The following is a 15973-nucleotide window of genomic DNA, read 5'->3' on the forward strand; positions in this document are numbered from 1 at the left end:
AAAACTCCAAATCTATACAACTAGATGTATACAACTGGTTGTATAGTCTACTAATTGCACTCCAAGGTTGTGTCTGGCAGTGCCTTTCAACTATCTTATTTGGTAAAAGTAGCTTATTTGACCCAAATTTTAGGTAATTTATATTTTTGCAGGTGTTTGACAAGTAGCTTATGCTCAAATAAGTTACCTGAAATGAAATGGTATGTAGCATTTGAGATTTCAGGTACCTGATCCTAATGAATATCCATTTTTTACCCCTTCAATATATAATTTTAAATAATTATTATATTCTTTTATGTCATTTCACCACAATAAACTACATTTTCAGTTAATTTGCCAAACAATTTTTTTTTATATTATCAATTACCTTATCAGCTCCTTATTTTCAGCTACCTTTTCAGGTTTCATTTAGCTTTTCAATTTTTAGGTACCTTTTCAGGTTTCAATACTTTTTCAGCTAGCTTTACCAAACAGAGCCCAAGTCTCCATAGAGAATCCGTAAATGGTGAGACTCCTCATATTTTATCTCTTCTTCTCTTATTCGTTCTCATTTTTCACTAATTTTTCTATCTATCCTCTCCAATTTATAACTACATCTATAAAACAATAACGAGGTTCTTCATTTATATGTACAACTTTGGAAACCTTCCCAACAGAATCACAAAACTACCCTCACTTTTCATTTGGAAATCTCCTCTAAAAATGGTGGAGTCTCAAATTATGGGAAGGTTGGCGCAATAATAGGGTTTCCCATATGAGTTAAGAGAGTGTATATAAAAAGCTAAATTTTTACCTTTGTGGATGCTCAAAGAAAAATATTGTATTTAGTAGTACATATATTTTTTTAATAAAAATATCCATAAAAACAATTTGAACATTGATAAAATTAAATCCAAATTATAAGTATTATCCACCTTTGATTTTAATTACATGGTAGGTTAGTAAACATCTACCCTGTACATTATTTGTATTAGATGACAAGTTTAGTTCATTTATCCGGAGTTATAAATATTGTACGAAGTAGAAGTGAAAATATATGTTGTCAAATGCATAGTGCTAAACTTCTATTAGTTCGTTTACTAACTTACCATGTAATGTTGAAGAAATGTATGAAGTAGATGTTTACTAACTTACCATGTAAAGTTTAAATTTGTATACATGTATAAGATTATGTTATGCATCTAAAACTTTAAGCTTGTTATTCAAGTAAAAAAGCATTTTCCCGGGGTAAATTCTGCACCATACTTGCATACCCGGCTACCCGCCAGTTAATAAGCACGTACTATTATTTCACTATTTGTGTACAATATTTTTACGTAATTTATTTTCGCAGTACGCTTTTTACTCATCTCAGTACATTTTACGGATTATTTTCCATTTGTATACCCTTCACCAAAAAATACTCTAACCTTCTTTCTCTCCATTACCAACCACAAAACCTATTAGATGAATAAAATTTCATCAATTATGGGTAATAATTGAATGTAAAACAAATATTTAATTCATTAATTACATGATCATGATCAAATTAATGGTTTTCATGTTTTCACAGAATTTTTGTTCAAATTTCCTCAAAAAAAAAAGAATTTTTTGTTCAAATTAGGGATTGTTGTTAATTACAAAGCATAAATGACTGATTGATATTATTGGCAGACGGCAATTATCGATGGTGGTTGTCGTTATGTCATGTAGTAAGCAGTGCAATTGTGTGGTGGTTGTTGTCAATAGATCACGTAGTGCATTGTAGTTGCCTTTCTTTTTTTTTTTTTTTTTTTTTAATTATTTTATAATACATGCTACATCCTACATCCTACAGTAGTCACGGTGGCAGGCGAGTGGGTGGTCGGGGGTGGAGGATGGCAGTGGTGGCGACCATTGGCGGGGCAATGGCAGGTGGTGGGGGGATGGGAATTGAAAGGAGAAGAAATGAATTTGGGGAAAATGATAAGGGTAGAATGGGAAAACATATACTACTATGAGTAAAAAGCGTACTGCGAAAATAAACACCCTATTTTTATCCTTTTCTTTTCTTGTTTGAAAATTTTAAATTATAATGTCAAAATCTAGATTATATGGAAAATCTATAGTGATTAAGTAGTTTTATTTGGGAAAAAAAAAATATTGAATAAAGCTATGGTTCGATGGGTGGTGGCTCAGTGGATAAATGAAGCGATGTCGATTTCAGATCTCCATTTATAGAGAGGATACAATGTTGTGAACTTCTTCCACCATGGTGTAGATACCTCATTTCTGCACCTCCCGCAAACCACTCGGTGATGATTGGGCCGCATGTTTGGTACGCGGAACGATTTGTGACAGTTCGTAAGTTTATCGTCAAGTGATCGCTCAAACACTTGTGTCTACCTCTTAATTGTCATCTACGTGCCGATACGGTCGTTTTGGCAGTAATTAGAGTACATTTGGAGTCCGGGTCATAAAACCGTCTTCATTTTCTAAAACCGAGTCAGAATATTTTGGAATGTTCCAGATATTTCTATTCCATATTTTACAATCTCTTAATCTTTGGCAAATAATTTCCCGTAATATTCACACAAAATATTAAGGAAAACAAGATTATTCCGTTATTCCATATTCAAAACACGGAAATCATTCTTCCGCATGAGGAAACCACTTGGGAAAGGACGCAACAAGTGCTGCGCCTCTTCCAAGAGACGCAGTGCCTGCTGCACCTCTTCCCAAGTCCTTTTCTGCGTATTTTTCGTATCTTTTCATATCTTTTCGAGATTCACTTTCAAAGTTTCTCCGAAAAACCCTACTTCCTCCGCGTGATTAGTATAAATAGAGACCTTCGGTCTCACATATTTCTCACGCGAGTGTCCACCTTTCTCTTCTCCCTTTGCATTCTAGACCACGTTCTTACTTTTTGGCGTCTACGTGCTTGAACATTCGACCACGTAAGCTCGGATCCTTCTGAATACCAGCCTCGTTTTGCATGACTGACCAATTTGACCAACTCCACCATAATCAACATTAATCAATCTGTTTTAATTCCTCTTACGAGGACACTTTCGTCTACATTCGAACAGAACATCACTAAAACGTTAACTTAGTTCATCTCGTTTCGTCAAACATGTAAGTCTGAGGGTGTATAATCCTTCTTTTATTATTGTTCTTTACTTTTGTAATCAATAATGTAAGATTTATGTCGAAAGTATTTCTAAAAACCGATTTCTAAAACCGTGTTTAAAACCCCTTTTTTTTCGAGTTACCAGAAGATGACCGTCGAGAAAGGACGCAGCAACTGTTGCACCTCTTCGAAGGGACGCAGCACCTGCTGCGCCTCTTCGTGAGGCTGCCGTAGTTCCTGCTTCCTTTCTTCTTCCTTCGTCTTTTGTCAATTCGTCTCTTTTATTTTTCTTTCGTTTGTTCTTTGATTCTTTGAACATAATAACTTAAGTGTAATAATTCTAACATGTAGCATGTATTATTTATCATCATTAATGTTTAATTCATCATAATTCCCGACTTAAATCCCAAGTAACTCATATTTGCGGGTTTTCATCATTAAAATCAAATTCTCTTTTTAGAGGTTTGATTCATCCATATTGAGTCTCTGGAATTCGTCGTTGATATGTTTTTCACCTTTTGTTCATCGTCACCATCATCAATCCGTCACCAATAGCATGTTTAACCTGATTAATTTGTTTGGTTTGTTTAATTTGTTAATTTACCCTTATTAATCTTGTAATAATTCGTTCTAATTAGTTTCATCTGTGTTTATCGCTTTCATGACCCTTAATCACATGTAAATAACCTGCTAATCACTTCCATCCGAGTCAAATAATATAATCAATCATTAAAATCACCCATTAACATTAACGATTTGCAATTCCGGCTTCACAGCCAGAACTGAGCCAAGGAACAGACGCAGCAACTGCTGCGCCTCTTCCAGAGGGCGGCGCAGCAGAGCTGCGCCTGTTCCTGGTTGACTTCTGTCTCTGAACTCCCGTTTTGCTTTGACCTAGTTTTAGCTTACCTATTAATTAACTATTACTCGTATTATCACTTTAATTCATGTTCGTTAATTTGTTTATTTCTTTCTTTCTCAAATTATCCGTTTTAGATGTATTTTCGCCATAAATCATTTAATCCAATGTAATTATTGTAATTTTTATTATTGTATTTCTTTTATTGTATTGTATTGTATGCTTTCACATGTAATCAACTTAAATCTCAACTTTGACCCAATTGTATGTTAAATTACTTGTTCACCGACTTAGTTAATTCTCACATACTAGGATTAAAACGTTGGATGTTGCATTGTATGCTGTAGACACCTCAAAATGTCTACCTAGCCTTAAGGGTACCCGATGATGAGGCTCAAATCTAATGACTAAATGAAAATTGACAATGTTATAATTAAAGGCTCTTTACGCTTATCTACCGAGAAATTACTTAAAATAGCCCAAAAACCATCTTGAGCCTGCCACATATTCCATTCATTTCGTCAACCCATTTTATTAATTATTAGCCCATTAGCCGATCCAAATAATATAATGGTAAATGAGTGAGACTACATGGATTAGCATGAGGAAATTAAAATGGTGTTAAGCGTAATTATCCACTGACCAAAGACCATGAAAAGTGCCAGACAAAATTAGTTAGGAGTAGAAAAGGGGAAGATGTATTTGTCCATAAGGAGTCTCGTAAAAATTAACACAATTCCTTACCCCTATTAGAAAGTGGATTAGTAAAAGATTAATTTGGCCAGGCTGAAAATCTATCTCTAGGCAATTCCAATTTCTCTCGAACTCCGATTAGCACATTACTATAAATATTCTTGTTAAGACGAGACAGAAAGGGGAGACGGACAGACGAAGCACAAAATAATACCGACAACCAAGATCAAATCAGTCCCATAAATTCAATACCTTCACAAATCATCCGTCTCAAACATATTATCCCAGTTTCAAATCAAATCATACAAATAAATCATCCTAGTTCATATAAGCGCATAAGAGCCGTTAATTAACGACAAAGTCGAAATTCATTAATAGTCAACATCCACATAGGCCTGAGGGTACCGACATCAAACAAGTTTTTTCTTTACTCTTTCTTTTTCTTTAAATCTTTATTTTACCTTTTATTTATTTTTTCTATTTTATTATCTTAACTAGCCTATTAATTTGTGTTGTAAATAATTGTATAAAGTTTGTTACTAACTTTCTTTTTTCTGTCTTATTTTCATCAAATATATAATATTACAAATAAATAGTAGAGGCCGTCGGTTTGATGGGCGATCCGGTGCCTAACACCTTCCCCGATCGTACCTTTACCCCGAATCCGCAATCTTTGGTTCGACGGAGTGACGGATCAGTCCCCATTCCAGGGATCAAAAGGGGCCTTTTCCGTTAACTTTATTTTTGTATGTTTTTTATAAAACCTACTGGCGACTCCACCTATTTACTATATTTTCAAAAAGGAGATTTTTTCAGGGATCTCACAGTGGCGACTCCGCTGGGGACATAGAGGGTAAAACTCGAAACTTATTTGTAAAATTATAAATTTGACTGGTGTAGAAGAAAAGCAAGGCGTTTGTTTTGTGTTGCGTTTTCACGTTTCATTTGCAATTTGTGTGTAACAAATTCCATGCATGCACTAACGTGTGTTCCAGGTTAGGCACATTCCAGATTGCGTTGTTACTCTCTGTTGTCATATATTCAACACTCTCATTCATCTATTTTGCATCTGTCTATAAATTGTTATTGATCTAATTATTGTATAAAGACAAAAAAGGCATAGGCTCTCCGTAAGTCAATATTATGTCATCTAAGCTACCACTATTCACCCTTGGTAAGTACGTTGTATACTTAGAAGGTCCATTCGACCGTCTAGGCCTTACACGTATTTTCCACCTCATGACGTCGCGTTTTGGCAACTCGTCTGGTCCATATGACTGGGGGAGCACAAAAGCGAGAGATACCCTCGGGTATTTTAATGTTGTGAGTACCCAATTTCCTACCCACAAACCTAACCATAGAGCCCGTAGAACCTTTGATTAGGATCATGTGTGCATTATTCCCTGTTTGTAATCTTGTAACTTTCGTGCCGTTGCTTGAGTCATAATTGCGTCATATAGTTAATATAACTCACTCTGTTTGTTGCGTCAAAAAAATGGTACTCCATCAGTGTCATTCAAACAAGCATCTGCATCTAGATACTAACTTGTACATTAATTAGCCTTAACTTATACCATCATAGGACATTACATAGGTTTTGCATTTAGCTAGTTCACAGGTCAGTCCGTCGGTCCTGCACACTAAAAAAAAAACAAAAAAAAAATATAGTTTAATACTTATGCATTAGCATTGATATAGAGACGTGTCTCAGTAGGCGTCAGCATCATGTACGTACATACACATTAACAAATTTGGTCTATAAATTGGCACTAAGATTTGTACGTACATATACATATGCATTTGCACTCACTAGCCTTACCCACTTCATGTTTCATCTCATAAGCATCTGCACATATATCTCTGAGCATCAGCATATAGTAATATGTATAGTAGTATTGAAGCGTCTGCATCATAGTCCGTCAAGTCCTGCACGTGTCAAATATTGGTTAGATTACATGCGACACTCAGTCCATTTAAGCATTTAGTATAGGTAGTTCGACGCACGCACTTCACATAGTAAATTCCATTCTTAGACGGTGTCTCATATAGGGCCTGCATTTGCAGCATTATTACTGAGCAGAGTATTGCAGAACATGTAAAAAAAATTAGATTCTCACATTCAGGTCTTAGCTAGCATCATACACATGTACATTTAATACATTACTCCATACTAATCCTGTCTGCAATGAAAAGAAATAAAATCATTTTCTAAAGGCTAAGATGTCATGATCTGGGATAGGGAGGAGTAAACGAGACCCTAATTTAATAGCCACTCTAGCTTGGGAACGAAAGAAGGGTACAGGAAGACTAGGTAATACAAACTCACATGTAGTTTCCATCAAAATTTGTTTAATTTAGGACCATCCAAGTCCTTTCTCAGTTGCATACTTGCATATGTACAAAAAAAACTAAGAGTGAGAACAAACATGTCAATAGAACAAGAAAATTCATTCATATAATCATAATCTCATACGAGTATTCCTAACATTACCTAAAAAAAAAAAAAACTAGTTTACATAAGTGTCTAATTAACATAGGACCATTCTAGTCCTTTTTGAGTTATATAAATAAAAATGCAACAAAGAGCATATGTCATTTTTATTAGTCACTTGTTCTACTTTTTACCCTTAACTAGTAGAATAGACTTGAAATACTTTAGGGCGTATCTTTTTAGTGTAGATCAGTCGACCTCTTAGAGTCAGCCTAAACGAGGGCGTGCACTGGTCCATCTTTTCCATCTCTGTGGTGTGATAATTCCTTGATCGCCGTGTCTCTAACTAGGTGACCTATAGGTTTGGAGATTCCATCTTTCTACTTGATTCGTTAATTTTCCATACTTCATGCGACTACTAGTTTAAATGAGCACAACTCTCTCTTTACCAAATTTGCCAATTTCTCATATCTCGGATGAGCACAAACTCATACACTTGTGCCCAAACTCACCAAATGAAATACGGGAGCGCACACTCCGTGCTATTAAAACAAGATAGGTGACCACAAGTCCCTTATAATGAACTTACGATGTGAGTCTAAGTACCTATGCAAGCTCAAACATATCCATATCAAGTTTCAAGACTCTCAAATATTCAAAGAGAAAAGTTATGATCTCAAATAGATACAACTCCAGTGTCAAAAGACTCAAAAAATTCATAAGTAAACAAAAATTCCAGTCAAATTCACAATCAACTCCAATGTCAAAAATCTCAAAAATTCAAAGACAAAAAAAAAAAAAGTTCGAGTCAAAAAGAGAAAAAATTCAAAAGACAAAAAAGAAAGTTCCAGTCAAAAAGAGAAAAAATTCAAAAGACAAAAAAAAAAAGTTCCAGTCAAAAAAGAAAAAAAGAGACAAAAAAAAAGTTCCAGAAAAAAAAAAAAAAAAACAATTCCAGTCAAATTTGCAATCAAATTGCAGAGTAGTCACTTTTTCATTTCTCAGACGAGTCAATTCCACAGTTACATTGTCTCCATACCTTTTGGGACGATCCTTTCATTCATTTAGGTGAGTGAGAGAGGCACACAGATCTCCAGTGTCTTCTAACACCATAGACCCTTCCACTCCATTCCATCTATCACCCTCGTTTAGCATCTAAGAATTCGGTGGATGTACACTACACTTATACGGTCACAAAAGTATTTTATTTCTATAGTATTAGTTTTAGGTAATTAGCCGAGCTTGTTAATGTAAAGAGGGCAAAACTCATTTTATAAAATGAATCTCAAAATCCAAAAAATAAATAATAAAAAAAAAAATTGGCACAATCATGACCCATACTAGGTCGGAAGAGAAAAAAAAAGAAAAAAAGGAGAAGAAAACAGGTGTGCTAGCTAAGTGACTGTTGCGTGACTGACACGGAAAAATACCTGATGTAACATGGGGACAATCACGACCCACACCAAGTCGAAGGAAAAAAAAAGGGAAAAAGAAAATACCTGAACAGGGGGCTACCACAAAACAGAGTGAAGAGTCAGACCAGGGGCATATGGAAACACTAAGCGCATATGTTTGACTACATTTAGACGATAGCCCTGACCAAAAAAAAGTTATAAGGACTTACAAAGCAATGACGGTTCAATAGGCACAACACCTAAGCAGCTAGAACTAGAATACTCCGTCCCTGTCCCAGATCATGCTCAATAACACGTTTTTTTTTTAGAAAAAAAAAATTTAACAGGACTAGTAATGGATGTATCACGTTTCTATAGTCTATTTTAGATATAATGCATCGTCAGTTGGCTAGTGTGGTACTTGTTGTCTCAAGCACGTTAAAATCGTCAGTAGTATATACATCGTCAGCATCATATGTTATCATGCATCATCATCATCATCATCAAAATCATGATCATATTGTTGAGGTAGTTGTATTGTAAACACTCAAGCACACCACTTGATTTAGGAGGAAAAAAAAAGCATAATTTCAGTTCAATCATATTATCAGTCAAGCTTGGCATTAATGTCACAATTGCGCCATCAATTGAGTCAGGCACACGACTTGATTCGCGAGACCAGTAAAATTATCAGTTCAATCATCAAGCATACGACTTGACCAAAGGTGAAAATACGGAACGAAAAAAAGCATGAATTTGAAGTCACAATAAAGAGACGAATACTTACGATCTGATTTGGAGCTTGAATGCAAGAATGCGAAATCAGGTCAAAAATCACGACCTGCGGTTTTGTTGATGCTCGATTAATGATGGCTAGGACGGCTCAAAGGATTCGACGATGCTCTTTATCAATCAACTCGTCGCGAATCGGGGCTCGGGACGATGGCTATGGCGGCACATCAACTGTCAATTATGTCCCATATCAGGATATTATGCTTGAAAATTAATGGAAAATTTGAAGATAATCATTTAAAGAGCATTAATTGAAAATCAATCGACAAAAAAAAAAGACACACTTGCGTCTATGGCACTCCGTAATCAGTCATCCGGTCGCTAATCGGGGGCTCGAATGGCGGCACACCTCCGCGGATTTCCTTCTATATCAGGAGCCAGGTCAACGGTGCTCCGACACCGACCATCTTGTTGCCAATCAAGCGCTTGAATGACAACCACGACGGGCGCAATCGCTCATCGAGTTCGTCCCACATCAGGACGATACGATTGGTTGCTTGGAACTTCATAGATCGAAAATGGAGGAATTCAAAATCAATTAGAAATGCATTTAATTGGAGGGAAAAATTAAGGCGCAAAATGGAAAGCTTTGTCGGTTGGATGACTCTCCATTCTCCAGGAAACAAGATAAGATTCTTCCTCTTCTAATCTTTTTGAGAAGACAATTCTTGAAAAATCAATTGTAGGACTGCTCATACAAGTCAATAAAATGGTCCGCTTCAATTTCTCACCCGTCTTTTAATTAAGCGTATTTAAGTGTCCGGTCTCGCTCGATTTTAAACCCGCTCTTGTAAAATAAAATTTGGCCTCTCTATTATGTGAAATAAAATTTTGCAACTCTTCAGCCCATTTCGTGAAATAAAATTTTACGATTTTCAAATCTATTTCAAAATGAAATTTTCAAATCATTTGGTCGGCAGGCCCTGACATGCATTTAAGTTCTTAAAATAAAATTTTCTGAACTTGCTCTTTTTGCGAAATAAAATTTTGCAATTTTCAAACTTATCGGTCGGCGGGCTCTAACACGCATCTAAGTTTGTAAAATAAAATTTTACGATCTTATCAATCCTTTTTCAAAATAAAATTTTGAAATACCTTGGTCGGCGGGCTCTGACACGCGTCCTAGTTCATAAAATCAAATTTTGTGTTCTAATCCAGCTTCGTTCACCTGCGAAGTTAAGCAAATCCGGTTTCGTTCACCTGCGAAGCTAAGCAATCTCATTCCGTTCACCTGCGGAATAATCCAGCTTTGTTCACCTGCAAAGCAATCCAGTTCCGTTCACCTGCGGAATAATCCAGCTTTGTTCACCTGCGAAACTAAGCAATCTCATTCCGTTCACCTGCGGAATAATCCAGCTTTGTTCACCTGCAAAGCAATCCAGTTTCGTTCACCTGCGAAACTAACCAGTCCAGCTTCGTTCACCTGCGAAGCTAAACAATTTCACGTTTTGTTCACCTGCAAAACTAAGAAGCATCCCTTGGTCGGCGGGCCCTTATACGCAACCGAGTTCGGGAAATCAGATTTCACGATCTCACCTTTAAGCTGAACAAAGTTTGGCTATTCCAGATTCCAGACCAGCAAAACAAAGTTTTGCTTTACCAGATTCCAGACCGGCGAAACAAAGTTTTGCCACGCCAGATTGGTGAAACAAAGTTTTACCAACTCCATTCCAGATTGACAAAACAAAGTTTTGTCATGCTAGTTCCAGACAAGCTGAACAAAGTTTGGCTATACCAGTTCCAGATTAGTAAAACAAAGTTTTGCTAAGCCAGTTCCAGATCGCAGCTACTCCAGACAGGTAATATAAGAGGCCCAGGTACATTTCTTATCCTTTATCTGTCCCGACCGGACTACTTTGACCTTCGTCTTACTCAGACTCGGTCAAAGTGGGGGCTTCTGTAGACACCTCAAAATGTCTACCTAGCCTTAAGGGTACCCGATGATGAGGCTCAAATCTAATGACTAAATGAAAATTGACAATGTTATAATTAAAGGCTCTTTACGCTTATCTACCGAGAAATTACTTAAAATAGCCCAAAAACCATCTTGAGCCTGCCACATATTCCATTCATTTCGTCAACCCATTTTATTAATTATTAGCCCATTAGCCGATCCAAATAATATAATGGTAAATGAGTGAGACTACATGGATTAGCATGAGGAAATTAAAATGGTGTTAAGCGTAATTATCCACTGACCAAAGACCATGAAAAGTGCCAGACAAAATTAGTTAGGAGTAGAAAAGGGGAAGATGTATTTGTCCATAAGGAGTCTCGTAAAAATTAACACAATTCCTTACCCCTATTAGAAAGTGGATTAGTAAAAGATTAATTTGGCCAGGCTGAAAATCTATCTCTAGGCAATTCCAATTTCTCTCGAACTCCGATTAGCACATTACTATAAATATTCTTGTTAAGACGAGACAGAAAGGGGAGACGGACAGACGAAGCACAAAATAATACCGACAACCAAGATCAAATCAGTCCCATAAATTCAATACCTTCACAAATCATCCGTCTCAAACATATTATCCCAGTTTCAAATCAAATCATACAAATAAATCATCCTAGTTCATATAAGCGCATAAGAGCCGTTAATTAACGACAAAGTCGAAATTCATTAATAGTCAACATCCACATAGGCCTGAGGGTACCGACATCAAACAAGTTTTTTCTTTACTCTTTCTTTTTCTTTAAATCTTTATTTTACCTTTTATTTATTTTTTCTATTTTATTATCTTAACTAGCCTATTAATTTGTCAGTGTAAATAATTGTATAAAGTTTGTTACTAACTTTCTTTTCTCTGTCTTATTTTCGTCAAATATATAATATTACAAATAAATAGTAGAGGCCGTCAGTTTGATGGGCGATCCGGGTGCCTAACACCTTCCCTGATCGTACCTTTACCCCCGAATCCGCAATCTTTGGTTCAGACCGGAGTGACGGATCAGTCCCCATTCCAGGGATCAAAAGGGGCCTTTTCCGTTAACTTTATTTTTGTATGTTTTTTATAAAACCTACTGGCGACTCCACCTATTTACTATATTTTCAAAAAGGAGATTTTTTCAGGGATCTCACATATGCATATAATCGACAATATATCAAGTATATACCATTTTCCCTAATCATTAGTAGAGGCCGCTATCGAGGCGGGCGGGATTAGGTGTTCGATCAAAAGAGCTTCCTAATACGTGCCCTCACCCCTTACTCCAGATCTCTGTGAACATCCGTGTTCATTGGCATCCACGAGAGTCATTCTAGACATAGAATGCTAAGGGTAACGAGTTCTTGGTGTTCATGTCACTACTTTGTGTCTTGACATGGCACGAGGTATTCGAACGGTTTCCAATTTTCCACAATAAATTGGTGGCGACTCCACAAATGCAAACGCTTGTTCTCCCCCAAGCGCCCCCGTGTTCCCGCGTCCACAGTTTGGCGACTCCACTGGGGATAATACACTTACGTGTAGCCAAAAGGGTGAAACTTGAACAAGGTTAGGGAATAGTTTGTACAAGTCAATTGTCGGTTTTTCATAACTCGGTCTTCCTAGATCGTTTTATTCGGCCTTCTTAGGCCCAACCCAACCCATTCGACCAATCGTCCCGTCTAAACGGTCCTAATTCTTATTTGGGCCTAAGGATGGATAGCGATTGACGCCATCCATACCATGGTACTTACTCTTGTTTGTATCAAGGACTTTCACTACTTGAGGAAATGGACTAGGAATCGGCCTTACTCTTGTTTGGTACGAGCCTCTCCACAGACTTCGGGTTTGATTGTTCGGTATGGCAACCCACCCTTTAAACCAAAACCCTTCTAAATGCACTCAGCATCCTATTATAATGCTTGTATATTGTTTTCACCATATGTGATCACCATTTTCTAAACAAAACCATGACGATTTTTGTAAAATCAAAATCCTTCTTCAAAATGTAAAATTTTAAAGTGTAGGCCTAATATTAGAGCAAAACAAGCCGAAACTCTGTCCAATTGTCGAGTCAAAATTCGGGCCTCAAAACCCATTTCAAAACTTCACTTCGAGTCCACTCCTACAACTACACTAAAGTTGACTAGGACCAACATTTTTTAAACTTTGTCATTTCCACAAAACTCACTTGACACAAGTGGCACACTCCCACTTCACGAGTCAAAACATTTCTTTTCAAGTAAGTGTGCTAGAATGGTCGATCGTGTTTTGATTCGTCGTCGATCTCTTATCCAGTTCCCAAGATGCCTGAAACAAGCGACGCGAACTTTAACCAACACCAGAATGGTAATGATCAAATCCTAGCCGCGCTAGCTCGTCTCCAAGTTACTGAAGACCAAGTGTATGATCGCCTTGACACCATTGAGGGCCGAATATATGTCGTAGAAACGAGGATGCCTCCTCGAGAAAGTGAAATAGTCGATGACTTCGTGAACAACTTCAGTGACGAAAACCCTCCCATAGGTATGACTGCAGCTGAGAAACGACTCCAATACTTGGAGGAACAATTGATGTATCTCAAAGGGGATGACATTTATAGGGAGAACAATCGCAAATATGAGGATGTGAGTTCCAAGTTGCCAACCAACTTCAACATGACGAATATCCCTAAATTAAAGGGGCACGAAAACCCTTTGAACCATATCCGTACTTTCAAGGATTACATGTCTATCAAAGGCATTAAACCCGAGATGTTCTTAAGGATCTTTCCTTCATCTCTTGACACCATCCCAAAATAATGGTTCTATTTGCTTGAACACAAGAAAATCGCTACTTGGGATGATGCCGCAATCGAGTTTGCTCAACAGTATGCGGATAATGCTGAAATCCAAGTCAACATGCGCACTTTAGAGGTTCTTACCCAAAATGACAAAGAAGGTTTCACCGACTTCCTAAGTCGGTGGAGGAAGATTAGTACTCAACTTGTTGAACGTCCGGATGAAGCCACCCTCGTAGAGAAATTCGTGGACAACCTAAAGCCCATTTATGCAAATCATTTGAGGTATCAAAACATCAAGACCTTCAAAGATTTGACCGTACTAGGAACAAGGATCGAAGATGACATCCGTAAAGGGTTATTGTCCAAAACGATAGGTCGTGGATATCAAGGCTCAACAAGTCGTTCTTACGGCTCTGCTAGCAAGACTGATGAAGTTAACCTCCTCGAGCCATCTAAGAAGAGTACCCCTCCAAGGAAATTCACAAATCTAGGGGACACATATTTCAACGCTCTGAAAAGGTTGATGAAACTGGGTAAACTTCAACCCATAGGCCCTACACCCGAACCAGAAAAGAAATCCAAATTTTGGGATGAAAATTCATACTGCGAATACCATAGAGGTAAGGGACATGATACAGAAAAATGCTACAAATTGAAAAATGTACTCCAAGATATGATTGAAGACGATCGTCTACCAATACCACCTGGGGGTAAACCTAATAACACTCAGAATCCTCTTGGAATTCTAGTGATTACAAGTGAAGAATCTACCATAGATTGTTCACATCTCATTTATCCAGTCGAAAATGAAGTTCATGCAATAGAAAATGAAGGGAACAACTTCACCATTTCTCCAACCATCACTGATTTCATCGCATGGGCAAAAAGTGTGGATAGGCAAGTCGTGGAACTAAAGAGTGCAGTGGCAACCTTACGTGGTCATGACGCCACACCTAAAAAACGTGCACCACTAGTCTTCTCTCAAAACACTACAATGCAAGAAGTAGTAGCCATGGTTGATGAACTAGTCGACCAAATTATCCATTTAGAGGCTGAAATCATGAGAATGAGAGAGCTTGCTACTGTCAACGGAATATGGGCCGATGATGATGAAGACGAGTATCTCACTGAACACTACTTAGTCAAAGTCAGTGAGGAAATAGTCCAAAATTGTGAAGATCAAGATGTAGATCACCTCACTCGTTCAGGGCGCCCATACCAAAACACCTCTCAAAATAGTCCCATAGCAAACAGTCCAACCAATGTAGTCGTACCAAATGATAACGAAGAAGGCTCTACCGACCATTTGCTAAAGCAACTATAGAAGACAAAGGCTGATCTTTCAGTCTGGCAACTAGTGGCAAGCTCATTTCCACATCGCCAAGCTTTACTGCAAGTTTTGGCCAAACTAAATGTGGCACATAACTCCACACCCGACGATGTGGTCAACTTGGTCTTCCAAGAATCACCAAATCTAAGTAATCCTATTACTTTCTCGGATGAGGATTTGCCACCTTTCGGTGCTAGTCATAACTTGGCTTTTTATATCACCGTCATTTGCTTAAAGAAGAATGTGTCAATGACTTTGGTAGATGATGGCTCCGCAGTCAATGTCATACCCTTGAAAACGGCATACAAATTGGGCATGAAAGAATCGGATTGGACCCCTACCAACCAAGGTGTTCGCGCATATGATGGTACACGACGAAAGGTGGTAGGACTTGTTGACCTAACCATAGCCACAAGGCCGATTGAGCGAAATGTCAACTTTCAAATAGTGGACATTGAGGCATCCTTTAACATACTTCTAGGAAGACCCTGGATTCATGCTTCCAAAGCGGTAACATCCACACTCCACCAGAAAATCAAAATCCCACTAAATGGTAAGGTGGTGACGATCACTTCGTCGCCCATCAAGGCAATAATCGAAAAGAAGTCAAGTAATCAAGTCCTTGCAGATCCAGTACATGAACTTGGGGGCTTCCATATCATAAATGTCATAGAGAGTG

The 15973-nt window shown here is 37.6% G+C and overlaps 1 protein-coding gene and 1 long non-coding RNA gene across 3 annotated transcripts in view; both read right to left on the reverse strand.

Annotated features, from left to right (window-relative positions):
* The window catches only part of LOC141594306 (uncharacterized), a 165925-nt gene that overhangs the window by 35240 nt on the left and 114712 nt on the right, over positions 1 to 15973 (reverse strand). The gene's annotated exons all lie outside the window — the stretch shown is intronic.
* Positions 6300 to 9697, reverse strand: LOC141596764 (uncharacterized). 2 transcript variants are annotated; one of them, XR_012522584.1, is made up of 4 exons: positions 9542 to 9697; positions 9253 to 9428; positions 8571 to 8666; positions 6300 to 6566 (listed from the first exon to the last, which is right to left on the reverse strand). It is a non-coding gene; the product is annotated as an uncharacterized LOC141596764 (long non-coding RNA). The 2 variants fall into 2 exon arrangements; XR_012522585.1 differs by lacking the exon at positions 8571 to 8666 and having other exon boundaries at positions 6301 to 6566.

This window comes from Silene latifolia, chromosome 8, assembly GCF_048544455.1.
Source record: "Silene latifolia isolate original U9 population chromosome 8, ASM4854445v1, whole genome shotgun sequence".
Classification (NCBI taxonomy): domain Eukaryota; kingdom Viridiplantae; phylum Streptophyta; class Magnoliopsida; order Caryophyllales; family Caryophyllaceae; genus Silene; species Silene latifolia.